Source organism: Salvelinus sp. IW2-2015, unplaced genomic scaffold, assembly GCF_002910315.2.
Source record: "Salvelinus sp. IW2-2015 unplaced genomic scaffold, ASM291031v2 Un_scaffold4826, whole genome shotgun sequence".
NCBI classification, from domain to species: Eukaryota; Metazoa; Chordata; class Actinopteri; order Salmoniformes; family Salmonidae; genus Salvelinus; species Salvelinus sp. IW2-2015.
Genome location: NW_019946095.1, coordinates 52936 through 64289, shown reverse-complemented (window position 1 = coordinate 64289; position 11354 = coordinate 52936). Strand labels below are relative to the sequence as shown.

The 11354-nt window shown below is 45.4% G+C and overlaps 1 pseudogene; it reads left to right on the top strand.

Moving 5' to 3' along the window:
* The first annotated feature begins 617 nt into the window (after nucleotides 1-617).
* On the top strand, nucleotides 618-11102 carry LOC112077687 (FH1/FH2 domain-containing protein 3-like; annotated as a pseudogene).
* The last annotated feature ends 252 nt before the right edge of the window (nucleotides 11103-11354 follow it).

Here is an 11354-nt window from a genome sequence, read left to right as displayed (position 1 = left end):
CTTCTCTCTCTCTCTCTCTCTCTCTCGTCTCTCTCTCTCTCTCTCATCTCCTCTTCTCTCTCTCTCTCTCTCTCTTCATCTCTCTCTCTCTCTTCTCTCTCTCTCTCTCACTCACTCACTCACTCACTCACTCATCACTCACTGCACTCACTCAGCTCACTCACTCACTCAACTCACTCACTCACTCCATCTCACTCCACACTCAACTCACTACACTCACTCACTCACTCACTCACTCGACTCACTCACTCACTCACTCACCTCACTCACCAACTCACTCACTCACTCACTCACCTCACTTCATCTCACTCCACTCTAACTCACTCAACTCACTCAGCATCACTTCACTCACTCACTCACTCACTCACTGCACTCACATCAGCTCACTTCACTCACTCACTCACTCCACTCACTCACTCACTCACCCGCACTCCACTCGACTCTACTCACTTCACTCACTCACCTTCACCTCCACTCACTCACGTCAACTCACTACTCACTCACTCACTCACTCAGCTCACTACCACTCACCTCACTCACAGCACTCTTCTCACTCACTACACTCACGTCACTCATCTTACGTACTTACTACTTGGAACTATATCACGGGATTACGGATGGACAGAGAGGAACAGGAGACAAGGAGCAGCCCAGAGAAGAGAGGTATGTTGTTCGACTTTCATTTCTTAATATACAAATAGCACACATGCTCTCTAGCCAATTGTAGATTCTATAATCCATTCAGATAGACACCAGTGCACTCTCTCTAGCAATGTAAGATTTCTTAATCATTCAGAAGAACACAGTTGTCTCTCTAGCCAATGTAGTGATTCATATTAATCATATTCAGGAAGACACAGTGCTTTATATCAATTAAGATTCAGAATCATTCAAGATTGAGACTACATGTGTATAATCAATTTAAGATGTCTTAGAGAATCATTCAGATAGAGCACAAAAAGTGTCTATATCAATTAAGATTCTAGAATTCATTCAGATAGACACGTTGCTTTATAAATCAAAGCCTTGAGATTCTAGAATCATTCAGATAGACACTGTTCGCTCCTATATAAATATAGATCTCTAGAATCAATTCAGGATAGACCACAGTGCTACAGGGAGATATAAGTATATCAATTTAAGCATCTCGTTAGAATGTGTTGTGTCGTCATGAGTGTGTGTATGAGTTAACACAGTGCTTATATATTCTATATATATGATCAAATATCATAATCATTCAGATAGACACTGTGCTCCATATAAATCTAGATTCTAGAATCATTCAGCTGTAATAAGTACAACAGAAAGACTCTGACATGAGGGAGTAATATGCCTTGAAACCTTTTTGAGGAGAATTGTTAGCAGATGTAGAACAAGTCAGGCTCAGCCTCTGGGCTGAAATATAGGTGTCAGGCCCCCTCTAGACCTGCTGCTGTGCGTTAAGACATCTACAACTGAATGGGACGAGGGGTGGAATTGGCTTTAAGTCATGGATACGCTCCAGATAAGGTAGGCTATGTGTAATGTACCACCTTCCAGACGTATGTATGATCAGTGTTATTTAAAACAGGAATCCTAGGTTATGTTTGGTGCCTTTTTTAAATGTATGTCCAGTAAATTGATAGGATTTTCAGTCCCGTACCTCTGACTGAATAGAGTGTGACGTCTACATCAAGATGAAACACTGTTATCAGACCCATCTGTGGAGAAGTCTAGGTAGTATACTGTAGGTATCTTCAACATTTATGTGTTGGAGAAATCCAACACAATTTCACAATTTCTTCTCGGAGAAATCCGAGAAGCATCACAGAGTCCCAGACATTTGTGTGAGGGAAGTGAATACAGTATATTACTGGTAGGGGGTGGCAGTAGCCTCGAGGTTAGAGAAGCAGGAATCGTCTCCTACCCCCATGAGATAGAGACAATATAACAATAGACCTAAACAGGTGGAGTAACATCCTTTCTGAAGAATATTCTGTGACTTCCTCTTCCAGATATAAGTGYGTTGAGAGGCTCGCAGCAGAGGAGTATGAGAAAGAGAGAGAGCGCGCGAGAGCGCCACCTAGGGGGCGCACAGAGATCACCCTGAGTCTGAGCCCCACCCCCTCCAGTCGCTCCGCCTCCCCCCGCTGTGCCACGCCCTCCTCCAACGCCTCTCCGGAAGACGCTGGCCCCATTCCATCCCAGACATCCCAGACGCAGGGTAAATAACATTTTCCAAACATTTAACCAATATTAAAGCTCCCATCCCAGACTCAGAGTAACATCACATTCTCCAAACATTTAACAATCATTACCGGTCCAGAGAAGTTTTATGTATTTGTTCCCGGGGTCTGAATTAACACATGGAGGGTGAGTCACTCACACTGGAATTAGAGTCAGCTGGACTAATGATGGCTGCATGTTGTCTGTTGGGCAAAAAAATCAGCAGGACTTGATAAGAAAAGGATTTAATTATTGTTTTTCTGTGTGCTTCAGAATGAGGTGTCTGTAAGTGTATGTTGCTAAATCCCAAATATGTTTTAGGATGGGATGGACATTACTTTAGCTGCCTGTGGGAAAATGCTTTGCATGATGGTTTGAAATGTAGTGAGAGGCTAGCTTTTAGGTCCCAGGCATACCCCAGTGATTTGTATGTGATTGTAGTGTGGTTTTGGCTGTGGTAGCGCCAGCCGCTAGGGCGTGGAACTCTTAATATGGGGTTCCATTCACATTCTACAGTAGGAGCCAGGAAGAGGTGTGGTGGACTGTGGACTACAGCACTGACCATAGAGGGACAAGCCTTTCAATACCTCACAGACTCAGTTATGATGATACATGAATGAATATCATGAGAACTAGATGTTGCTAGTCTGGGGTGGTTATTCTAATCCACCAAAATGGGATAATGGGATCAAATGAGATGTCGAATCTAATTTCGAAACACATTGTCATCATAGCTGTTAATTCATTTCCTGTAACATTCAATGAAGTACGAATATACATGCTTAACGACTTGTGCTCCGGACCAAAATCTAGACAATTTATCATTTTAATTCATTAAATGTCACAGAGGAATTTTATGGGATTTACATTATAAACAAGAGCATTTAAAAATGATATCAGACAATATTGAAAAGGCACACAATGGAAACCCTTAAAGTAGCGTTCTGTTTTGTTTGGTCCTGTTTTCTCTACCAGGAAGTGAAGTAGACGTAGAGCCAAGCCGTGACCTTCAGACTAGAACTACAAGTCMAGCGCCAGAGTTAATAGTATCAGGACCTTCTCCAGAACCCACAGAGCCCCCCTCCCAAACCCCCTCGGCGCCAGGCGAGGAGCAGGCAGAGACAGAGACGCAGACAGAGAAGCAGGAAGTAACTGAAGTTGAGCCCAAGCAGGAAGTACTAGAGCTAGTGGAGTTAGYGGTAGATGAACAGACACAGGGTAAAGAGCAGGAAGAAAGTGAGGAGGAGGGTAAGGAGGAAGAGAGACAGTCAGGGAATGAGGTGGAGGGAGAAGAGAAGGTAGAAGAGGAGGTAGAGGTAGAGGGAGAAGAGGTGGAGATAGAGGATGTAGAAGTGGTAGAGATAGAGGTGGAGGAGGAGGGAGAGAGGGAGCAGGCTGCGTCGGAGGAGAGGGAGGTGGAGGAGAGACTGGTCCTCCTCAGTGAGAAGGAAAGGCAGAACGAGGAAGTGAATGAGAAGGACAACTGTTCTGCCTCCAGTATCTCCTCAGCCAGTAGCACTCTGGAGAGAGAGGAGAGGGAGGAGAAAGTCAACAGCAACCATGAACCAGGTACCAGCTGCCCACCAGCAGGAAATACAGACTTTAGGACACTTGGCCTTTTATGACTTAACATATGACTTACTTGTGATTTGTGCCATACTGTAAATGGAACACTTGCTGATCTTCCATATGCTGTACATCAGTAGACAACATTGAAGTTCAACTCATGTCAGAAACATTTCATTCTGCCATGCTCTCATTTCAGTTTCTGATATATAGATCTCCTCTCTATTCTGTTCTGAAGGCTAGCAATCCAATAGTATTTCCAATAGTAATCCAATCCACCCTTCCTCCTTGTGTTTGTCCTCCTCTAGGCCAGTGCATTAAGGAGGAAGACGTGAATGGGCAGTGCAGCAAGATCCTCAACAGCAAGCGCTTCATGCTGGACATGCTCTATGCCCAGAACAAGACCACTGACGAGGACGAGAGAGGCGGGAGAGGCGGACAGACTGAGAAATTGCAAAAGAGGGGATGGAGACGTCATCACTGGAGGGTCAGGACGTGTCGTCGGTGGCCAGCCTAGCAGTCGTATCTCTACACTTGAGGCCAGCAGGCAGGCCTGCGAGAGAATGTCAAGAAGATGGAGGTGCAACACCTGGGAAAACCAGGGGAGCGTCAGGGCCGTGGCCGAGAAATTTGGGAGACCTTTGTTAAAAGCCTTGTGTCGCCTCACGAGCTGGAGGCATTGGAGAAGCAGCAGCAGGGCCAGCCTTCAACCTGATAAGACAAAGCTCCTCCGGCGCCGTTCCTTCTTCCCCTACCTCCAAGAAGGAGTCAGATTATATCTGGACCAGCTGATGGCAGCCCCCAGGGAGCTGCGTATTAAAGAGATGGACTTTACAGACCTGGCAGACGAGGATGATCTGGACATCCTAGACGTGGACAGTGTGCTGATGGCTCCGAGTGACTCTTGATGATCCCTCCCTTCCTCCCTGTCTCTCCGCCTTGCCCCCTTCCCCCTTCCTCGGCCTGTTTGGCTGCCCCCCACCCCTCCTGTCCCTGGCATGATGCCCCCCCCCGCCCTTCATGCCCCCCGGAACCCGCCGCAGCCCTACCCGGGGTCCCCCCAGCTGAGCCGGGGGACAGGGGAGCCCCTCTGTTCCAGAAGAAGAAGAAGGACTATCCGTCTTTCTGGAACACAGGTAAGGCCCATGGCACGGCCAGTACAGGAACCCACAAGCGTTGTAGAGAGTCTCTCTGGTTCCAAACTGGACGCCGGTCAAAAGTGGACACGTCCAAAGCTGGAGCACCTGTTTGAAACGAAGTCAAGGAGCTGCCTGTTTACCAAGGTACCTTTGTTGACTGGTTTGGTCCTACATATTTATACGTAGAGAGAAATGTATGTGGTTTGCTCAAGAAATTCATTTGTGAAATGATGTCACTAAAGCATTTAGGGGCGGTTCCCGGACACAGATTAAGACTAGTCCAGGAAACAGCCCCATAGATGTTTCCAACTTGTCCTCTTCCTCCAGAGCACATAGGTTTAGACATAAGGACTCTACTATCCACACCTTTTTGTTCTGTATACCATCCAGCAGAATAGCACTAACCAGCTTCGCCGTGTTGGTAAAGGCTGACCTGGATGTTGTCTTGCTCTGGTTGGAATTCTCAAAGCGACAGAGAGGAACTATGTTTTCTCTTCATAATTTCACTGTTTCTTTCTTGTGTGTGTGTTTTTGGTTTGTCCATTGAGCCTGTTGAGCCTGTTGAGCCTGTTGAGCTGGAGCCCCGTGTTCATGCTTCAGGCTTCTCTCATGCCACAGCAACAAACGTGTCCATTTGTAGGGAACAGGGTGCCATTTGGACGTAACCCTGCTGTCCATTGGTGACGTTCTGACTACGCCCCGCACCACGCTGTCTCCTGCTTCAAACTATTGAAGAATGCAGTGCAGGATTAAACCAGATTGTCTTAAATGTACTCTAGGTCACCCCTGTCGTCCGACCTGCTAGTAGACAGAAATGATGGATGTGAATGGATTCCCTCTAGTATCTTGTCAACATTCATCAAAGGTGCAGCCTGTCTTCTATAAACTTTTCTCCGTCACTTTAAACTCGACTGACTCTGAGATGGTCCAAAACTGAAAGCAGGAGGGTATATATAAATATAGATGTAGCTAGATATACTGTAGAGAGGCCACCGCACAGGGAGATCAGATCTACTATAAAAGGTCATATACAGGTATTTATAGTCACACAGTTTTTGGTTCCTTGCCCTGATCCATTGTGATTTGAGGGACTCTAGGTCTGACTTTCAACATTTGATCTCACCGTCATTTGTTCATGTGTATTTTATGTTGGAGTTTTATGGGATCCCTGAAACTGATTTTATGTATAATACATTTTGCAAAAATGTCTAAAAACTGTTTTTGCTTTGTCATTATGGGGTTTTCTGTGTAGATTGATGAGGAAATGTTTTTTATTAATGCATTTTAGAATAAGGCTGTAATGTAATTAAAATGTGGAAAACGTGAAGGGGTCTGAATACTTTCCGAATGCACGTATGTATAATACTAGTACTTTATTATTGTTAATATAATGTCCTGTTTCTGTGTATCTCTACTTCAAAAACAGCAGTGGATGGGAACGACAAGAGATTATTGTTCCTGGACTCCAAACGGAGCAATGCCATCAACATCGGTCTGACCGTCCTCCCCCTCCCCGCACCATCAAGACAGCCATCCTCAACTTTGACGAGTACGCTTTGAACAAGGAGGGGATCGAGGTAAGCTGGCATGTGACATGGTATATTGAAATGATTGGGCTATTATGATTATATATCCTTAGTCGTTATCGATGTGTATCTCTAGCAAAGTCACTGTAACCATTATCTCTTGAGTGTAATCTGTGATGTCTAGTAATCTCAATGAAAGCATGTTTGGAAAAACATGTGTCTGTGTATCTGTACAGTCAATACTGAAAACACTGCTTATTTCTGCCAAAGAAAACAAGTTATTTACTTCAACTAAGTCCAAAAATAAACTTGGGTTTCACTTAAAAACCTGCACAAAAAAAAGACATATGTTTCCAAATGTATTTCCAACAACCAACTTTTCACTCCAAGAAATGTATGTTCTCAATGATTTGGGACTGGCTGTGGTCGGTGTTGGACATGTCATGTGGTTTCTCAGCTGGAAGCTTGGAATCTTAGCTATATCTCATATAATTAATTTATTGTTACGTTACCATTAAAGGTTAGCTACACATGCATATTTAACGATGCTTTTCTAACCATAATATAGACCTGTGGAGGACTTCAGATGGTGTAAATAATGATTCATGTTGCATCTCCTCAGTCTTATATAATTCTGTTACTCTTCCATCGTTCCATGGGAACATTCTTATTTAAAGGAGAGGAGCACTGTGTAATGTACTGCTCCCCTTTCTACGTCTATTTCTCACAGACAGACAGCAGCAGAAAGGAGAACGTTCAGATGTCTGACAAGGTTGGAGGCCAAGGCAGGAATTATTATTTTTCCAATAGCAAATATGTTCGTTGATAATTAAAAAATAACTGGAAAATAGAAAACATTCCATCTCTCTCCCACCACTCATCTCTATCTCCATCCCTCCCTTTCCTCTTCTCCTTCAACTCCCCCTTTCCTCTCCCATATCCACATCCAGCCTCCCTTTCTTCTCCTCCTTCAAAACCCTCCTTTCCTTCCTCCTTCAACTCTGGTCCAGCCTCTCCAACCTAATCTGTGTGTGTGTGTTGTTCTTGTGTGTGTGTGTGCGCTGTGCGTGCGTGCGTGCGTGGTGGTTTGCGTGAGTGGTGGTGTGTGTGTGGTGTTGTGTGTGTAAACTGAGTGGGTTTGGTACAGCAGCAGAACATTTATGTTCTCGTATGGATTCATGAAGTCGTCTTCTTGTCCTCCTTTCCTAGAAATCCTGACGATGATCCCCACGGAGGAGGAAAGCAGAGGATCCAGGATGCTCAGCTGGTGAACCCGGACGTCCCCTGGGATCAGCAGAGCAGTTCCTCCTCACCCTGTCCTCCATCACGGAGCTGTCCGCCCGGCTGCAGCTCTGGGCCTTCAAGATGGACTACGAGGTCACGGAGAAGGTCAGAGCACCGCCACCTTTCTGTCATCACCGCACCAATTCCTATAAATGGAGTCATGCACTACCTCACACTTCCTACGTGTACATTCATCATAATCGGCGGATTGTGCAATACAAGAGGAATTGTTGGATATGAATATGGATTGGCTTGTCGTAGTTCACATACCAAGGTGTCGTAAGTTAAGAAATAGGATGTTGATTTCCATATAGCACCTGACTCCTCTATGGTTGTTACTGATTGTTCCGTTGTTGTTGAACATACGGCTTCAACAAAGAAAAACATAATTATTCCTGGATGTTGTTTTCTAGTTGGCAGTCTTAAAGTAATAATCTCGTGACAGACGGTCACCTCTGTCAGCACACACGCAGAGAATCATCTTACAGTAACTAGAGAAATACTCCCAAACAAATCACTTTAACATTTAACCTTCAAACAAATCTCTCTGACATTTAACCATCTAAAGTATTCTCAGCTGGTTTCCTGTAATGGACTAGCTTCAGTTTAAAAGTGCTTATTTGATGTGGTGTGCCACTCTCTCCCCTCCCTCTCTCACTCTCTCCTTCATTCTCTCTCTCCCTCTCTTTTTACAGGAAAGTGGCAGAGCCTCTGGCAGGACTTTAAGGGAAGGATGGACCAACTGGAGAAGAGAACAAGACGCTATGCGTACATCCTGTCCACCCGCTGCTGGCTATAGGCAACTTCCTTAACGGATCCAACTGAGTACATTACAGAAGTCTGGCCTGGGGCTGGAGGTGGAGAGAGATGAGCTCTCTCCCCCTCTCTCTCTCTCCCCTCTTTCTCTCTGTCTCTCTCTCCCCTCCCCTCTCTCTCCCCCCCCTCTCTCTCTCTCTCCCCCTCTTCCTACCCCCCTCTCTTCTCCCCTCTTTTCTTCTTTTCTCTTCTCTCTCTCCCTTTTCTTTCTCTCTCTCTCTTCTCCCTCCTTCTCTCCCCTTCCCTCTGTGGCCCCCTGCTAAGCCACTGCCATATTGATTGGCAAGACAACAGTGTGCTCTCTGTTTGTAGAGGAATGTGCTGTATGCTGTCCAGTCTGTCTGTCTGTGCACCAGACATAGCTAGCCACTACAGCAGTGTATCTGGAAAGGGAAGCCTCTCGCTCAGCGATGCACCCAACCTTGGCGCTGTCTGTCATATTGGAATTTGAAGAGAGGACTAAAGAGAGAAAGAGAGACAAGAGGGTATGAGTGGTGGTGTGTTTGCCTGCGTGTGGCGTGCTCATGCCGTGCTTGTGTTGTCCAAAGGTTTAGGATATGGAGAGCCAAACATGCAAGTCAGAAACATGAGGCATCAAGGCAAGTAGTTCAGCTAAATAATGCCTGGTGTGTTTATATTTGACGATAAACCATTTAAAATGGGCAAAGGAACCAAAGCAAACCCTGTTAGGATTGATGTCTTTCAGGAGATGTTTTTATTATTCTCCTTTTTAGGTAGCTCTCTCTTGCTAACTAACAATTGGTAGGTCTGCAATTGATTGTTGGTTTTGTGATTAATTCACGATAATGAAGCTGAATTACTGGTTGACCAACTCGATAGAAACCCTTTCTCTTTGTACAAGATAATCTCGCTGTCCAACATAAAAATACCCATGTTCTGTAATCTTGTTGTGGTGCTATTTGGTGATCATGCTAAAGCGGGAAATTTACTGCAATTTGGGCCTCTTTTGTGCCTCATTTTGGGTCTGATGTTAATAGCATAGACTTGTATCTGTTGTAGTTACATAATGGGTGTGCTTTCTTTTGTGTGTGTGTGTGCGTGTGTGTTGTTCGTGCGTGTGTGTGTGTCGTGTCCGTGTCTGTGTGTGTGTGTGTGTGGTGTGTGTGTGCGTGTGTGTGTGTTCGGTGCGTGTTGTGTGTGTGTCCGTGTCCCGTCAGGCGGTAGAAGAGACAACGTGTGTGTGTGTGTGTGCGTGGCGTGCGTGGCTTCGTGCGTGCTTGCGTGCTGTGCGTGCGTGCGTGCGTGCTGTGTGTGTGTGCGTTTCTCCAGGCGAAGGGCTTTGAGCTGGGTTACCTGGAGAAGGTTCCGGAGGTAAAGGACACGGTTCATAAGCAGTCTCTACTGCACCATGCCTGTTCCATTGTGGTGGAGAAGTTTCCAGACAGCTCAGACCTGTACTCTGAGATAGGAGCCATCACCCGCTCGGCTAAGGTACGCCTGTGATTGCCTTAGTATAAAGGACTCATGGAAACTCATGGAAATGATGTTTATCCTTGTAATCCATTTCTTGCTATCAAGCAAAACCTCTGGCTAGATTCAATCTGATCACCYCATTTCGACTATGTACCTTTTTGCAATGTTTCCGTGGAGACCACATTCACGGTAAACCCTGCATATRTCGGCTCAATCGGAAATTACCTTTAAATGTAAGTCGCGCTATAACGCGATGCTCTGCAGTCTGGATTGAACCTAGGCCCTAATCAATAATGAGTGTCATAAATAATGTATTTTATGTCCATGTAGGCAGCTTTAGGTGTTACTCATTACGACGGTTGCTTGTATCAAATCCAAAATGCCATCTCCTGTCATTGTGTAGCTTGAGCAAGGCACTAAGTCTAWCCTCTAAACTAATCCAGGGGCAACACATTTCCTGTGAACAACGGACAATAAAGTAAACTTCTTCTCTGCCACCTTGTKTCTCAGGTGGACTTCGACCAGCTCCAAGACAACCTGAGCCAGATGGAGCGACGCTGCAAAGCATCGTGGGACAACCTCAAGGTCATCGCCAAGCACGAGATGAAGCCTGCGCTCAAACAGAAGATGTCTGACTTCCTAAAGGACTGTGCAGAGAGAATCATCATATTGAAGATAGTCCATCGGAGAATTATCAACCGGTATGATTATAGTGAAGGGTCTTCTGATGTATTCTTTTACCTCGTTGAAATACCATCTAGCGTAGCTTTGACCCCATCTGTTTCTCCAGAGAGAGATAACGGTGTGATATCTGACAGCGACAACTGCAATGTGATGTTAACATGTTTTTCTCTCTACGTCTTGCAGGTTCCATGCCTTCCTGTTGTTCCTGGGCCATCCAGCRTACGCTGTGCGGGAGGTCAGCATCCACCGCTTCAGTAAGATCCTCAGTGAGTTTGCCCTGGAGTACCGGACCACGCGGGAACGCGTCCTGCAACAGAAACAGAAGAGGGCCAACCACAGAGAGAGGAACAAGACCAGAGGAAAGATGATCACAGATGTGAGTGTTGTTGTTCACCTAACAGGCCTGCTCATGGGAAGTGGCTCAAATGGTGCCCTACTCCCTATATAGGGGACTTACCCTTGGACCCAGGGTTGCTAAAAAATGGTTGTACTAAAAGGGATAGGTAGCATTTGGGAGCAGAACTGTGTATATATTAAACACTATTTTAGTCCCTTGGCCCATCTGGTCACTTTTTCTATTTGTACGGCTTCTACCTGTCATTCTCCTGTGTTCTCTTGTCTTCTCCTGTTTATCTTGTCTTCTCCGGTGTTCTTATGTCTTCTCCAGTCTTTCTCAACTGTGTTCTTATGTCTTCTCCAG